Source organism: Elephantulus edwardii, unplaced genomic scaffold, assembly GCF_000299155.1.
Source record: "Elephantulus edwardii isolate Elephantulus edwardi_28Jun2011 unplaced genomic scaffold, EleEdw1.0 scaffold00029, whole genome shotgun sequence".
NCBI lineage: Eukaryota > Metazoa > Chordata > Mammalia > Macroscelidea > Macroscelididae > Elephantulus > Elephantulus edwardii.
Window position 1 is genome coordinate 7012752 of NW_006399779.1, and position 15855 is coordinate 7028606.

Consider the following 15855-nt stretch of genomic DNA (forward strand, 5'->3'; position numbering starts at 1 on the left):
TAAAATAAAATTTTTTAAAAAGTGAACTGGGGGATGGGGACGGGAAGGAGAGGGGGGAAAATGGTGTAACAATGAATGAATGAAAATCTAACTTATGTAAACTTCCATTAAAATCACAATTAAAATTTAAAAAAATTATTTTAAAAAATAAGTAATAAATGGGCCTGAGTCTCATGGGTCTGAGCCACATTAGTCTGAGTTGCTGCACTCAGGCCTACCCACCCCCATGCCAACCATTGGAACAATTAGACAAGACACACCGGTGGCTTTGTCCTGCGATAGATGTCCACCAGTAAATGGGCCTGGGCGTCAATCCATGTATTAAGGATAAGAGCACAATGTTGGCCTCAAGTGACTTTAGATTTGGTAGTCAAAGGGAGAGGGGGGAGGGGGACAGGAATGAACATGGTTGCAGAAGTTGCCAGTATCCATCATGGGTGCCATTTCCCTATTAGGCATCTGCCTTACATCCCTCTGTTGGTGTAAAAAAAAAAAAAGGCAAAACTAGCTTCTTAAGTTTCACACCAGACCCCAAGCACGTCATTAAGAAATAAAAGTCACAAAGTCTTGGAGAACCAATAACACCAGGGAGTTGAAGCAGTACATAATTCATCCCCTTGGAAACTTTTCAAAAATATCACCTCGCTTATGCAGAAGAGTTTCTTTCCCTACTATAGATTAGGAAAAAGCGGGGGGGGGGGGGAATCTGAGCTGCCTGACAATTATGTTCACTGAGCCTCACTCTCTGCAATCACACCCACTCCCCAGCGCCAGCACGTTAGCAACCACCGCGCGCACGCTCACAGCACCCTCATACACCCTCTCACACACCTACCACCTCGGAGTCAGCCCACCAGGCTGACAATCACACAGGCAACTCGGTGCAACCAATTCCTTCTTCCCTCACGCCTTGTCATATCCTAGGTTACCAGCTCGCCAGCATTGGAGGAGCTGAGAGGCTGCAGAGAGGAGAAGGAAATGCCCCTCAAACACAAGGAGGGTGGGGGAAACCGACCCAGCTGCACAACAAAAGTATGTTCTTGGTAGGCACATATTTTGTGCCTTACCTTCTAGCAAACCTGCCCAGGCGACTGCAGGTGTGAACACTGCTTCTGGTAAAACACTCTGGTGTCTTTTTTTTTTTTTTTTTTCCAAAATAGTAAATTCTAAAGGCATTGGCTAGATGGCTAATAATCAATTTGGAACCCACAAGTCAAGCAAGGGCCATACTTGTATGTGCCTGAGCTAAAAGACAAACTGAGCTCAGTCATTTCTGGGAGAGATGAGCAGCGTATGAGGAGGCGATTGGAGATGGTGCCAGGAATTCCAAAGAGCAGTCCTCCCCCAGGGAGCTGGGTGCCAGGCTCCGTGGGACGGGCAGAAGACAGAAATAGCAGTCTCCTGGATCCCTGTGGGGCCGGTGGTGGGTGGGCAGCTGGAACCCTCTGTGACCCAGTTAGAAGAAAGCTTTCCGAGGGTTGGAGCTGGCCTCGGGTACAATGAATAGAATGACAATAGTGGTAATATTATTTCCCCAACTGCAAAGCGAGGATAACCACGTTTCATTTCTCCCTCGACATAATATTGTGAAACTAAAAAGATGTAAAATATGCAAAGTGCATAGAGGAATGCCTGGATTATAGTAAAAACACAAGAAACATCAGCTAATGACAACTAGAGGAAGCATGCTATCAGGAAAATAGTCTGGACCTGGATTCAAACACATGCTACCACTTACTTGCCTATTAATCTTGATCCTCTTCCTTGAGCTTCAATATCCTTAGTTGTGAAGTATTTATTCTGCAGAGGTTTTAAGTGATAACATATATTTGAAATCACATTAAGTCTGTAACTGACAGAAAGTACTCTAGTGGTAGCAACTATCATAATTATCACTGTAATCAACCTTTGTGATTTTTCTTTAACAAAACATTGTTATATTCAATACCTCACACCTTAATTTAGTCCTGTGTAGTAGTTACAAGAGAGGACAGCTATTACATTCATTTTCCTGATTAGAAAATTAGTACCATAAAGGACTTTTCCACAATAAAAAATTAAGAAGAGGGAGTTGGAATACATACACATTTTTAGATTCTGCCTTAGCTCATCACACATTCCAGGTAGAATTGAGACCATAGGAGACCAATGACAGCAAAGGTTCCTGCTGTTTATTGAATGCCAAAGAGAATGCAGTTCTTGTTAAAGATGCTTCTCGAGCTAGCAAAGGAAGAACACAGATGGATGCTGGGAAATTCTGGCAGCCCATTTTTTAATGTCCTCTGCAATCAATTTTAGATATTTACTCTCCAGAGTCATTTCTTATCAAAAGTGCTTCCTGGCAAACTCAGTCTCTGTCTAATCTACCAAGTTTACTATCTATCATGTACCCTCTTGACAAGAGTCACCTTCTATGCAGCCCCTCAGACCTTTCCACTTGCTTGCTTACTTACCTCCCTTTCTGAATTTAAGATTCCTTTACCCTCAAAGTCACCTGAGTAAGTCCTGAGACAGCAGACTAGTACCCACTTTGCTCGTCTCTTCCCAGTAGGAAATTTTGGTGGGTGTTTGGGTTAATTTTTTTTAACAAATGTTTTTTTAATATGTTAAAAGAAATTATTCTATACATTGTGCTTAATACTGTTCCTCACTCATATTGTGTTTCATACAATTATTATCATGCATCATGCTTTTTGTATTTTTTTAATTAGTCTTTATGAAATAGCTCATTTACATTGTGTTTCATTCATATACATTTTGAGCTTTGGGGGATTGTTTTGTTTTGTTTTTGTTTTCTACTGGTTTATTTATAAAGTTCAAATAGAGCAATGGTTTTGTAAATTAGTACCTAACTGAGAGCATTATGCTGAGTGAACTAACTCAGTCAAACTGTATAAAACTAACTCTGGGCAAATAATGTATAAAATCACTATTGTGGAATGAGTATGAGGATCCAAGGGGGAGGTGGAAGTAGAAGAATGAGGACAGGTGGAGAAGGAGAGTTAATCATAGGGTCGTACAATATGATGGGTGAGGGGGTAAAGGAAATGAGAAAGATCTGGTGAGAAAAACAATGTATTAGAAATGAGTTATTTTTTAAAAAAATTTCAGAAATATCCAAAGTAGTAGACAAATTTACAATGAGAATGATTTTTTACACACAATTCTCAACAACTTTTAGGTAACAAAGAAAAGTATTGAAGCATATAATCAATTAGTTACAATTCACATGCTAAAAGTACCTTTCAAGATTAAAGAGAATGCTTTCTTATCTAATACACTTATCCCACTATAAAACTTGTTAGAATTTACTATATTCAGGATTATTATGAAAAAATCACTATACATTTTAAAGAACTGAAATTCCCTATGTTCTTTTTGCATTATGCAAGTGATCTAGAAATCAATAATGCAAGCAATAATGCAAATCAATAATACAAACAAAATGTTGTTGTTGTTGTTAATTGCCTTCAAGTCAGCATGATTCCTAGCGACCCTATAAACAAAAGGCCTGAAGTCCCTCAACAACTATCGACATGTATTAAAGTTCATCGAGTTTCCAGAGGCACGTTATTTAGGAAGTGGATGCCACTCCTGTTTCCAAACCTGTCATAGTATGTTGTTGTTATGTGCCACTGAGTCACCTGCAATGTATAGCGACCCTATGTACAGCAGTTCTGAACCCTTTCCTGTCCAGAGCCAGTCTCACTAATTCTGACACACCAACCCCCACTGTCCCAGTTACTGTATCAATCCATCTCATCTGGGGTCTTCCTTTCTTACGCTGTCCATCCACCCTTCTGAGCATGATGTCCTTCTCCAAGGACCAATCTCTCTTAGCATGCTCCCAAAATAAGTGAGGTGAAGTTTCAAAATCCTAGCCTCATAGGAGAGACTTGGTTTCACCCTTTCTAAGATAGATTGATTTGTTTTCTTGGCAGTCATGGTATGTTCAAGACTCTTCTCCAGCACCACAGCTCAAAGGCATCTATTCATCTTCTATCATCCTTAGTCTTTGTCCAACTCTCTGAAGCATAAAAAGTAATTGAGAAGACCATGGCCTGGTTTAGGTGCAACTTTGTATCTAGACTGACATCATTGCTCTTCTGCACTCTGAAGAGGTCTATGACAGCAGATTTTTCGAATGTAATTCATCTTTTGATTTCCTGACTGTGCCAAAAGTGTTGATTGTGGATCCTAGCAAGTTGTAATTGTTAACAACCTCAATCTCTTCTCTATCTAATATGGTGCTGCCAATTGGCCCTGTGGTGAGAATCCGTGTTTTCTTGATGTTGAGCTTCAATCCATATTGAAGACTACAATCTTTGACCTTCTGCAGCAAGTGCTTCAGGGCTTCTTCAGTTTCAGCAAACAAGGTTGTGTCATCTGCATATCATAGGTTGTTAATGAATCTTCCTCCAATCCTGATGCTACACTCCTTCTCATAAAGACCTGTTTCCTGAATGATCTGTTCTGCGTACAGATTGAAAAGGTACAGGGACAGAATGCATGCCTGATGCACTCTTTTCCTGATTTTGAATCATGCAGTGTTTCCTTGCTCTGTTCTGAGGACTGCTTCTTGATTCAAGTATAGGTTTCATACAAGCACAATCAGGTATATGGGGTTCCCATTTTCCTCAAGGTTAGCCACAATTTATTGTGATCCACACAGTCAAATGCCTTTGCATAGTCAATAAACACAGATAGACATTCTTCTGGTGGTCTCTGCTTTCTGCCAAGATCTATCTGACATTGGTGGTAATGTCCCTAGTGCCATGACCTTTTCTAAGGCCAACTTGTATTTCTGGTTGTTCTCTGTCAATGTACTGTTTAAGTGTTTTCTGGATAATCTTTAGCAGGATTTTGCTAGTGTGTGATATTAGTGATATTGTTTGATAATATTGAAATATGTGAAAATTAAGTTATATGCTCACAAATTAAAATGAAAATTATAAAAATATTTTTAAATTACTGTTAATACTATATTATATACAAAACTTGGTGTTAAAGCTTAAATGATACTTACAAAAAAATGTAATTGTAAAAATTAAGGAAGGAAAAAGACAGATTAACGAAAATAAAATACTAAATAACTTATGATGAGAAATAAGACAATTATAAAGATTGTCAGTGTGAGGGGGGAAAAAAATCCCTCAATAGCCTAAAAAATTAATAAAACCACTTATATATATGACCAAGATGATATAAATAATTAAAATTATTAAAATCACAGATAATATATATAGATATATATATACAGATTAGAAGGATGATAATAATAGGCTATGATGAATAATTTTAGATCAATATATTTGAAGTCTTAAACAAAATAAACTTTTTGTTATGTTCTGGCAATAACGCAATCACAAATTTGGTACAGAATACATCTCAAAATCAAGACGAAAATATCTTCACCCATGGACTGGTAAACAAATACTGTCATGATAGATGGAGAAAGATTGAAATTTTCATATTTCCTTTTACTTGGACTTAAAATCTACACCTTTTGTATCAGCAGTAAGGAGATTAAAAGACATATTGCATTGGGAATGTCAGCTGTCAGAGACCTCGCCAAATGACTAAGAAACAATGACGTCAATTTGAAGACTAAATTACTCCTGATACAGACCATGGTCTTTTCAATTACATGTTATGCTTCTGAGAAATAGACAATGAAAAAGAATGACAGAAAAAGACTCGATTGAAGACTCTTTGAATTGTGAAGTGGGAGAAGAGTCCTGAATATCCTATGGGCTGTCAAAGAAGAACCAGCCCTGGAACCTGTTTGTTCTCCTAGCAGTCCATGGTATGTTCAGTACTCTTCTCCAGCACACAGCTCAAAGGCATCAATTCTCTTTCTGTCATTCCGAGTCATTGCCCAGCTTTCTGATGCATAGGAAGTAATTCCATAGACTATGGCCTGGATCAGGCACACTTTAGTCTCCACACTAACATTGTTGCTCTTCAGTTCTCTGAAGAGGTCCCTGACAGCTGACTTTCCCAATGCAATTGGTCATTTGATTTCCTGGCTGCTGGTACCAAAAGTGCTGATTGTGGAGTCAAGCAAACTGAAGCTGTTAACAATCTCAATCTCTTCACCATCTATCATAAGGCTATCAGTTGGTCCAGTGGTGAGAATCTTTGTTTTCTTAATGTTGAGCTTCAGTCCATACTGAAGGCTGCAGTCTTCAACTCTCTGCAGCAAGCATTTCAGGCTCTCCTCAGTTTCAGCAAGCAGGGTTGTATCATCTGCATAATGTAGGTTGTTGATGAGTCTTCCTCCAATCCTGATGCCACACTCCTCCTCATAAAGCCCAGTCCCCCAGATGATCTGTTCTGTATATATATGGAAAGGTATGGAAATAAGATGCATCCCTGGTGTACACCTTTTCCGATTTTGAAAGACATATATACATATGTCTTGTATATATGCATACATGTCAATATATATATGTGCATGTATGTGTGTATTCACACACAGAGAGAGAGAGAGTTTGCTTTCTCCTTCTTACCCTGTTCCCAGGGGTCTTAAATAAGAACTTGAGCTTCATGAATGACTGTGATGAAGTAAGAACAAGAATAATTGGAAGTTGGCTTAGTTGTTGTTGTTAAGTACCATTGAGTCTAGTAATGACTCATTGCAACCTTATGAACAAAAGATCTGAACCCTGTTTTATCCTGCACCATCCTCACACTTCCTGGGCACATGAGCCCATTGCAATAGTCACCATGTCAATGCACCTAGTTGAGTGTCTTCCTCTCTTTCACCAACTCTCCACCATTTCCAGCATCATGTATTTCTGCAAGGAATAGCCCCTCTTAGCATCATGCCCAAAGTATGTGAGGTGAAGCCTTATCAGACTTGTCTCCAAAGAGCACTCTGGCTGCTCCCTCTCCAAGAAGTATCTGTTGTTCTCTTGGCCGTCCATGGGATGTTGAGTGCTATTCTCCAATACTACAGCTCAAAGGCATCAATTCTTTTTCTGTCATCCTTATTCATTGTCCAACTCTCAAATGTATAGCAAGTAATCAGAAAGGTCATGGCCTGAATCAGATGCTGCTTAGTCCTCAAACTGATATCATCAAACCTCAATTTGGAGAGGTCCCTAACTGCAAAATTTCCCATTGCAATGGGTCTTCTTATTTCCTGACTGCTAGAGAATTTGGCTTAGATGCTAAATAATATTGAAATGGACTTGATTAAATCTTTATGTTTTAACAATGATACAGCTTTATCCTATATCTAGGATAACAATCAGAATATCAGCCTTCCCATAAAAACAGTGGGGAAGAAGTAATCCTCCCTATGAAACTTCTTGAAAATAATGAACACAGAGGTTGGGTTTTTATTGCTAATAACAAACCATCCCCCAAAACTAGTGGTTTTTAAAGCAATCTATTATTTCTATATAAATTGATTTGTTGGATCTCAACTGGGCAATGTGTCTGTTATTCTTATTTGAAATATATTATGTAATTGGATGCTAATGGAGTAGCAGATGCTGCAGTTCTTAGATCGAGGGTCAGAGATCCCAAAAGATCACTTTTGGGTGATTCCTGATTAAACAACACACAGCCTAACTCAGATTCTAGTGGAAGAGAAATCATTTCTGTCTCTCACTGTGAGAAATGACATGCAAATGTAGGGATGGAAAAAGTTCCTGGTGTCTGTATTTTTATACTGTCTACCACAACTGGAGATTGAAAGGCAAGACATACAGAGACATATGTTCCTTGCACACAAAGTGCTCAGAGAAAAGCCAGTATAGAGGTTTGGAAAAAGTAGGCTTGGAAAATGAAAATCAAGTAATGAAGAGCACAGGTGGATGTGAATCATTCAGCTGTGAGTAATTAATATATCTTGTATTATTTTTTTCCTAACATACAGTTGGCACCAGCAGTCAAGAAATCAAAAGAAGAATGGCATTAAGAAAACTCACTGTCAGGGACCTCACTAAAGCAACCATGTCAGTCTGGAGACTGACAAGGTTCTCCTGATCCAGGCCATCAAGGTTTTTCAATTACTTTCTTTACATCAGAGAGCTGGAAAGTGACTAAGGATAACAGAAGAAGGATTTATGCCTTCAAGTTGTGATGCTGGAGAATAGTGTTGGACATTCCATGGACTGCCAAGAGAACAAATAGATCTGTCCTGGAGGGTGATGTTGAATCCAAATTGCTTATTATAGGCAAAGATTTTGAAGCTCGCCTCACTTACTTTGGGTATGTTGCTAGGAGGGACCCATCCTTAAAGAAGGACATCATGCTTGGAAGGGTGGAAGGACAAGAAAGGAAGAAGCTGGAGAGATTGATTGACACAACAAATGAGGTAATGGGGGTAGGTGTGACAGAGACAGTGAGGCTGGCTCAGGATAGAATGGGGTTTGGAGCTATCGTGCATAGGGTTGCTGTGAGTTGCAGGCAACTTGAGGGCACATAATGACAACATCACTCTCAATTGCCTCTGCTCTACTTACCTTCAGCCTCCATGGGTGCTACAAAGGTTTATCCTGCTTGACTGCTAACTAAAAGGTTAGAGGTTTACATCTGAGAGGTAGCTTGGAAGAAAGACTGGGTGAATAATCAGCCTCTGTATTTGACCTGATCCACAGAGGGTCTCCGTGACTCGGAGTCACCACAACAGCAATTTATTTTATTGAACTTTTGGTCCATGTATGTATGTGTTGCCTCAATTACTGTTGACATGGCTGACTTCTTGAAACCCAGCATGGTTTGCATTCAAAAGCTCTGTTCTTCAAATTAGCATTAAGTCTTGCCTTGGGTTATTTTCTCAAGGAAACTAGACTTTAAAAGGAGAAAAGGGGAAAAGAAAGTTTCTCTATATATTTATAGATATAGCCAAAAGTTAATTTTAAATTTGATGTGGGGAGCTCTGGTGGCCTAGTAGTAAGAAGCGACTCTGCAACTCCAAAGGCACATGATTCGAATTCACCAGCTGCTCTGTCAGAGAAGGGTGGAAAGTTCCTTCCCTGTGATTTACTGCCTCTGCGAACTGGCTGTAGGGTCAGCTCTGCGTCATTCTGACTTAACAGCACACAACAACATAAGAAAATAATGGAATAAAACCACACCGGATTTTAACCTCAGCAATTGCATAAATAGCACATAATTGACAGAAATAGGAAGGATCTGGGGAAAGAATAGATATATAGAGGAAATACCAAAAGTTTAATTTTGAGCATGTTAAATTTGTGATCCTGATTGCCTACTGGTAAGGAGTTATGCTAACAACTCAAAGGTATGCAGTTTGAATCCAACAGCTACTGTATGGGAGAATGATGGGCAATCTTCTTCTGTAGTTTACTACTTGAAAACACTCTGGAAAGTCAGCTAATAGTAAGTTAATACTAAATGGTATCTAATAGTAACGGCAAAAACTAGAAAATTAAAAAAAATAATGATAGGAGTGTACTATGCAAGAAGCAAGAATTTGTTAGTCACCAATCATCTTTTTGATGAGAGAGAGATGATAGATAAGAGAGATGTAGAGAGGTAGAGAGAGGGAGGGAAAGAGGGAGGGGGGAGAGAGAGAGAGAGAGAAAGTGGCTAAAACTTTTCAGCAATTCAAAGAAGAGAAAACTAGTAAAGCAATTTTATATAGGAAAGGAAAAACAAAATTCTGGACAAATTCACAAATATTTCCTGGGCAGAATCTAGGATTGAAAAAAGAGCTGACTGTTTTCTTCTCCAACCAAGAAAGAGAGAAATGTTTCACTATATATCATTTAATCTTCTCTGACGTTTACTTACATATTTTTATACAGCTGGGAAAGTAGTCCTATTGCCAATGCAGCTTCACTGAGAGTTACAATCACATGGTCTCCTTTATGATACTCCCTTCCAGTTACTGGATTGTTGAACTTCTAATTTTTATGTCTTATATTGGATTTAACTCAGAAAGCTGCTTCACACGTGGACTTGGTAAATATTCTTGGCAGCAGTTTTATTTGTATGGGAAGAAAGGGCAACTGAAAAGTATCAGCATCAACTGGGTGACTGGAAGTATATAATGAAATCTCATTTCACAACACCAAGTTCTAGCAGCAGGAGGCTAACTCTGCAATCACAATTTAGGCAAAGCTCAGACAATGCAAACTGCTTGATTTCACATAAATAGGCATAAGAGGCCCTGTAAAATTTAGCAAAGGGGAGGAAAGTTAGGCCAATTATTGCAATTGATTACATAATATAAAGGTTTCTTTGCAAAACCCAGAAGCCACCACTGAGATTTTAGTTACAATTAAAAAGAATGATTTTTTCCACTGCAAAATTCTTTGTATATTCACACAATTTACAATTCTCCTGAATCCTTTATTTCTATTAATGTCATCCAGAATAACTCAATTAAGAATGTTGACATTGTAAATGATTAGAAAAATCTAGTGATTTAAATATAAAGGCCACTTATCTGTACCATCTGGGGCAATTTACTTTCTATTTCAATCTTTCTAATTTCCTCATTTGTAACATTATGAAAATAATAACATTTGATTCAGTTTGTTGAAAGAACTAAATAATCCCCTGCACATAAAAAATACACGACAGCACTTGGCATGTGTTGTTACTGTTGTTGTTAGGTGCCATTGAATACAATTCCTAGCAACTCTATGAACAACATATCTGAACCCTTTCCTATTCTGTGCCGTCCCCACAGTCTCTGTCACTGTGTCAATCCATCTGATTGAGGGTCTTTCTCTCTCTCACTATCACTCTGCCTTTCTAAGCATGATGTCTTCTCCAAGGAATAAATTCTCCTAAGACGTGCCCAAAGTATGTAAGGTGAAGCTTTATCGCCTTTGTGTCCAAGGAACACTCTGGCTGCACCTTTCTCAAGACACTTCTGCTTGTTCTTTTGGCAGTACAGGAGATATTCAGTACTTTTCTCCGGTACTATTTAGCACAAAGGCACTAGTTGTTCTTCTGTCACCATTATTTGTCACCCAGCTCTTAGATAGATGTATAGCAAGTGATTGAAAAGGCCATAACTTGGATCAGGTGTACCTAAATTCTCCCCTTTAACCAAGGTTCCTCAATAATTTCCATAGGTCCTTGACTACAGACATCCCCCAATGCAATACATTTCCTGACTATTAGTACCAAGGGTATTGATTATAGATCCAAGTAAGATAAAGTTAATAGTTTCAATCTTTTCTCCACCTATCATGATGTTGTCGATCAGTCCAATGGTGAGAATTTTTGTTTTCTTGATCTTGAGATACAAACCATATTGAAGGCTGTAGTCTTTGACCTTCTGTAGCAAGGGTTTCACGCCCTCCTCACTTTCAGAGTCACACTGAAGATTATTGATGAGTCTTCTTCCAACCCTGATGCCATATTCTTCTATAGAGGCCAGTTTCTCAAATAATTTCCTGAGTATACAGAGTGAATAAATGTGGAGAAAAGATACAATCCTGATGCATTAATTTCTTAATTTAAACCATGTAGTGTTCCCTTGCTCTGTCACACAACAGACTCTCAGTCTAGGTATTAGGGTTTTCTTGGTGGGTTGTTTTTTTTTTAGAGCTTATAATTTAATTTTATTGACTTGATTGTTTTGCTTGGAATTTTTTGTTTTTCTTAAAATTATGAGAAAGCATAAGCTTAAGAATTTTATACCTAGTTTTGGGTTTGTATGGTTTTAAGTAAGATTTCAATTAAAATATTTAAATCAAAACTGAGATTACACCAAAACCGTTTTCCCCATTAACATTTGAGAAATATTGATCTAAATAAGCTGTACCCAAATGTAGAAATTCTTCCATTAAAATCTTGGCAAGAAGTGTTTTAATCTCTGAACAAATGCTTCCACTTATTTTATGCATCAAAAATTAAGATTCTTTCCCCAAAAGTGTTGCTTTCAGGAGACATTCTCTTCTCTGTTATGACAAGGTTTAGCAGTCTGTCCAGTAGCCACTAACTATTTACACTTGAGTTAATTTGACTTAAAAGTCATTTCCTTGGTTACACTAGCTATGTTTCAAGTTCTCCATAACCATATTTCAAGTATTCAATAATAACTACCAGATTTCACAGCACAGACATAGAGCATTATAATCATGTCAAAGTTTATATTACATAGTGCTGTGCTAAACATTCCCTTTCAAAGTAGATAAAGATGGAGAACCACAAAAACTCGAAGCATGTCATAAGCATTTAATTTTGTCTTAGCAAGATAACGTATATTGATTTGTTAATTATATGAAATTAAGTGCAGGTTTTGCATAACCACAATTAAGTGTTCAGGATTCCTATTCTTCTCAATGTTAGCCATAATTTGTTTCGATTCATACAGTCAAATGCTTGCATAGAAAGTGAAGCACAAATAGATAGTCTTCTGGTAGTCTTTACTTTTGTCTCAGATCCATCTAGCATCAGCAATGATATCTCTGGCATCACAGCCTCTTCTAAACCTAATTTGAACTTCTGGCAGTTCTCTGTCTATGTACTGGTTTAGCCCTTTTTAAATTATCTTCAGCAATGTTTTGTTTGCACGTGATAGTAATGATATTGTTTTGAATTACTGTATTCTGTTAGATCATCTTTCTTAAGGGAATAAAATAGAAACTTAATTTAATCATTCAGCCAAACAGTCATCCTCCAAATTTCCTGGTATGCATTGGTGAGCATGACCAAGACTGCAGCTCTCATTTGAAACATGTCAATTGGTATCCCATCAATCCCTGGGGGCCTTATTTTTTGCCAATGCCTTCAATGCAGTTTAACCATCTTCCTTTATTACCATTGGCTCTTGATCTTATCATACTTCCTGAAACATTTTCTTGTTGGCCAATTCTTTTTGATACAGTGATTCTGTGTATTTCCTCTATCTTCTTTTGATGCTTTCTGGTCATTCAAGATTTTGCCTATTGTTTTTGTCATTGTGTATCAGAGAATTGGAACCAACCTATAGCTGATGCTCTGGAGGGCTTTCAAAGTCAATAAATTACACAAGAGTTAATTGCCTATGTTTCCCCAGTGAAGAAGTTGATGGATTTGAACCAGGTACCTTTGCATTGGCAGTACAATTCCTTACCACTAAGTCATACCATCTTTAAGTTGCAACTTGATGTTTGAATTTGTTTTTCAGTTCATTTATTTTTTGGGTGAATTCTTTCCATGATATTCTCTTACAGCAGCCCTTTGTACATTCCATTATAATACTTTGCTTTGCCTTCTTATTCTGCCCTTTGAAATCTTCCATCCAGTTCTTTTATTTCAGCATCTCTTCCCTTTGTTTTGGCTTCTCAATGTCCCAGTGCAATTTTCAGTATCTCTTCCAATATCCAATTTGGAGTTTTTTTTCTTTTTCCTTTTTCTTTGTAGTGACTTTCATACAAATGGTGACTTTACACATGGGCCTCACCTGATGAAAATCAGATTGGCTGCATATGTAGAAGGAATTGTTGGGGGAAACCCGTACCAGCAGTCAAAACCAGACCACATGATGACTGTAGAAAAGATCCACAATTACTCATGTCCAACTTTAAATTGTGGCTGAAGAAAATGTAAATGAGTCTGCAGAACCAAAATATAGCCTTGAGTCTACCCCACCTAAATTTAAACATCATCTTAAGAATAGTTTTGAAGCCTTGGACACCAATGGTCAAAGATCACATGAGCTGTGAGATGGCATCAAGGATTTATAATCCATGAAGAATGTAAAATGTTATCTGGCGCACAGTAACCTAAAATCCTAAACCACTGTTCTCAAGTCAATTCTCACTCATAGCAAACTAGAGGTCAGCATTGACCTGCTCCACAGCATTTCCAAGACTGTAATTGTTTCAAAAACAGACTGCCACCTTGTTTTCCCACAGAATAGGTACGTAGTAGGTTTGAATCACGAACTTGTGGTTAGTAGTCAAGGACTTTAATCGCTGTGCCACCAGGACTCATTGGCACACAGGAAGGTATGCATAATTGTAGATATCATTAATAATCACATGTCTTACAAGTCCAAGAATAATAGTGATAAACCATCACATCCTTCCCTTTTTCTTCATGTCTATAATTTTTTGGTTCTAAATCCCCCAAACCTACCCCTTAAATACTTCAGAAGCTACATTCCACCTTTAATTTTTCCTGTCTCTCTTCAATTTTACACATAAATGTCAAATTGATCTCTAAACGCATCATGTTTCTAAAACTTCCCTGAGGCCACGATGTCTAGAAAAACAAAAGCACAACAAGTCTCCACTCTTTACTTTGGCTCTGAAGGTCTCCCCAATCTGACCATAACCTTGTGTTCTAAATGCTCTCTCCCTGCCATCCATTCATATTCCTGCCAGACAGGAGGATGCAGCCAAGCTTCGGCTTGATCGAGCTTCACTGTTTCCCAGAATGGTCAGAAGGGACTGGAGCCAGATGGGGAGAATAAGCGGCATTCAGAAGAGAAGGCCAATGTTCAAAAGTGGAGAAAAGATGCCAGATCTGTTGTCAAGACCAAAGGCTAATTTGGAGATCAGGATGGATGAAGCTAAGATCTGTACATATTAAAACCAATCTGGGAGAAACCCAATAAGCACAGAAGGATGTATGTTCAGGACTTCTTATGTGAAGAGAGGTAAAATTGCCCAAATATGCTTTTATTTAGTTCTTTCCTCATGAAAAAGAATCAGGCAAGTAACTTCCGGTTTGCACAAAAAGTAATTTAAAAATGAGAGAAAATAAAATTTACTACTCCACTTACACATTCAGATATAACTCTTATATTACTGTTGTCTTCATGGAATATAACATTTATTATGGATTCTGATAATTTAATGGTACAGAGTTGCTCTGCCAAACCAAGGGCATCGGGTTTGAATAAACCAGCCACTTCATTGGAGAAAGATGGGAAATCTCCTTCCATACAATTTACTGCCTCTGATTCAGGGAATCAGAGTAGGTTAAAATGGGACTTAAATAAACTGGAATAGTAGTTTACTGGATAACAAATGACCTGATAAAATCCATCAATAGAAATAATCATCAGGGCTCATTTTTGCAAAATAAAACTGAGAAATATGTAGGTAAGTGAATTACTAAAAAGGAATTTATTATATGATTAATATTGATGGTATTTTATACAAATGCATATATCTTTTTATATCTATGTGTTAGTGCATAATACATATCTAAAGCATGTACACTTTACATATTATATGTAAATATACATGTGCATATACAAACACATTTGCATTAAATTATGTACTTCTCTTTATCTCTCTCCCTCTTTCTCTCTCTGTCTGCCTATTTATCTATCTGTATCTCTCAATACACTGGCATAAAGTCAATTTTAACTCATAGTGACATTAAAGCATAGAATAGAACTATTTCAATATAAAGGCTGTAAACCTTTATAATAACTCATTGCCTCATCTTTTCACATGCAGATTGGCTGGAAAATTCAAACTATAGACTTTTAGTTTAGCAGCTAAGGCTATACATTGCCAGTGCTTCAATAGATGTATATGAATTTTCCAGATGGATATACGCTAAGATGTCAGTAGAGGTTAAACATGTTCAAGAATGACAGGAAATTTCATTTCTTTTACTTTGCTCATACTTTTCTCTGATATATCTGTATACATTTAAGACCAAAAATGAAATAGAACAATTAGCCACATCATTGATGAGAAAATAAAACAGTGGTTTCTCTGTCTAGGAAATGGTGTAATCCACAGAATATATGACATGACTTTAAGAAAAAGACTCAGGTTAGTAACTTCTTATTTTCACAGAGTACTTTTTTTTCTTTTTTTTTATTAATTTAGTTTGTTTATTTTTCATTTCAATGAACTTCTACAGAGATTTTGGAATTCCATTCATTCATTGTTGCACCCTTCTCCCCGC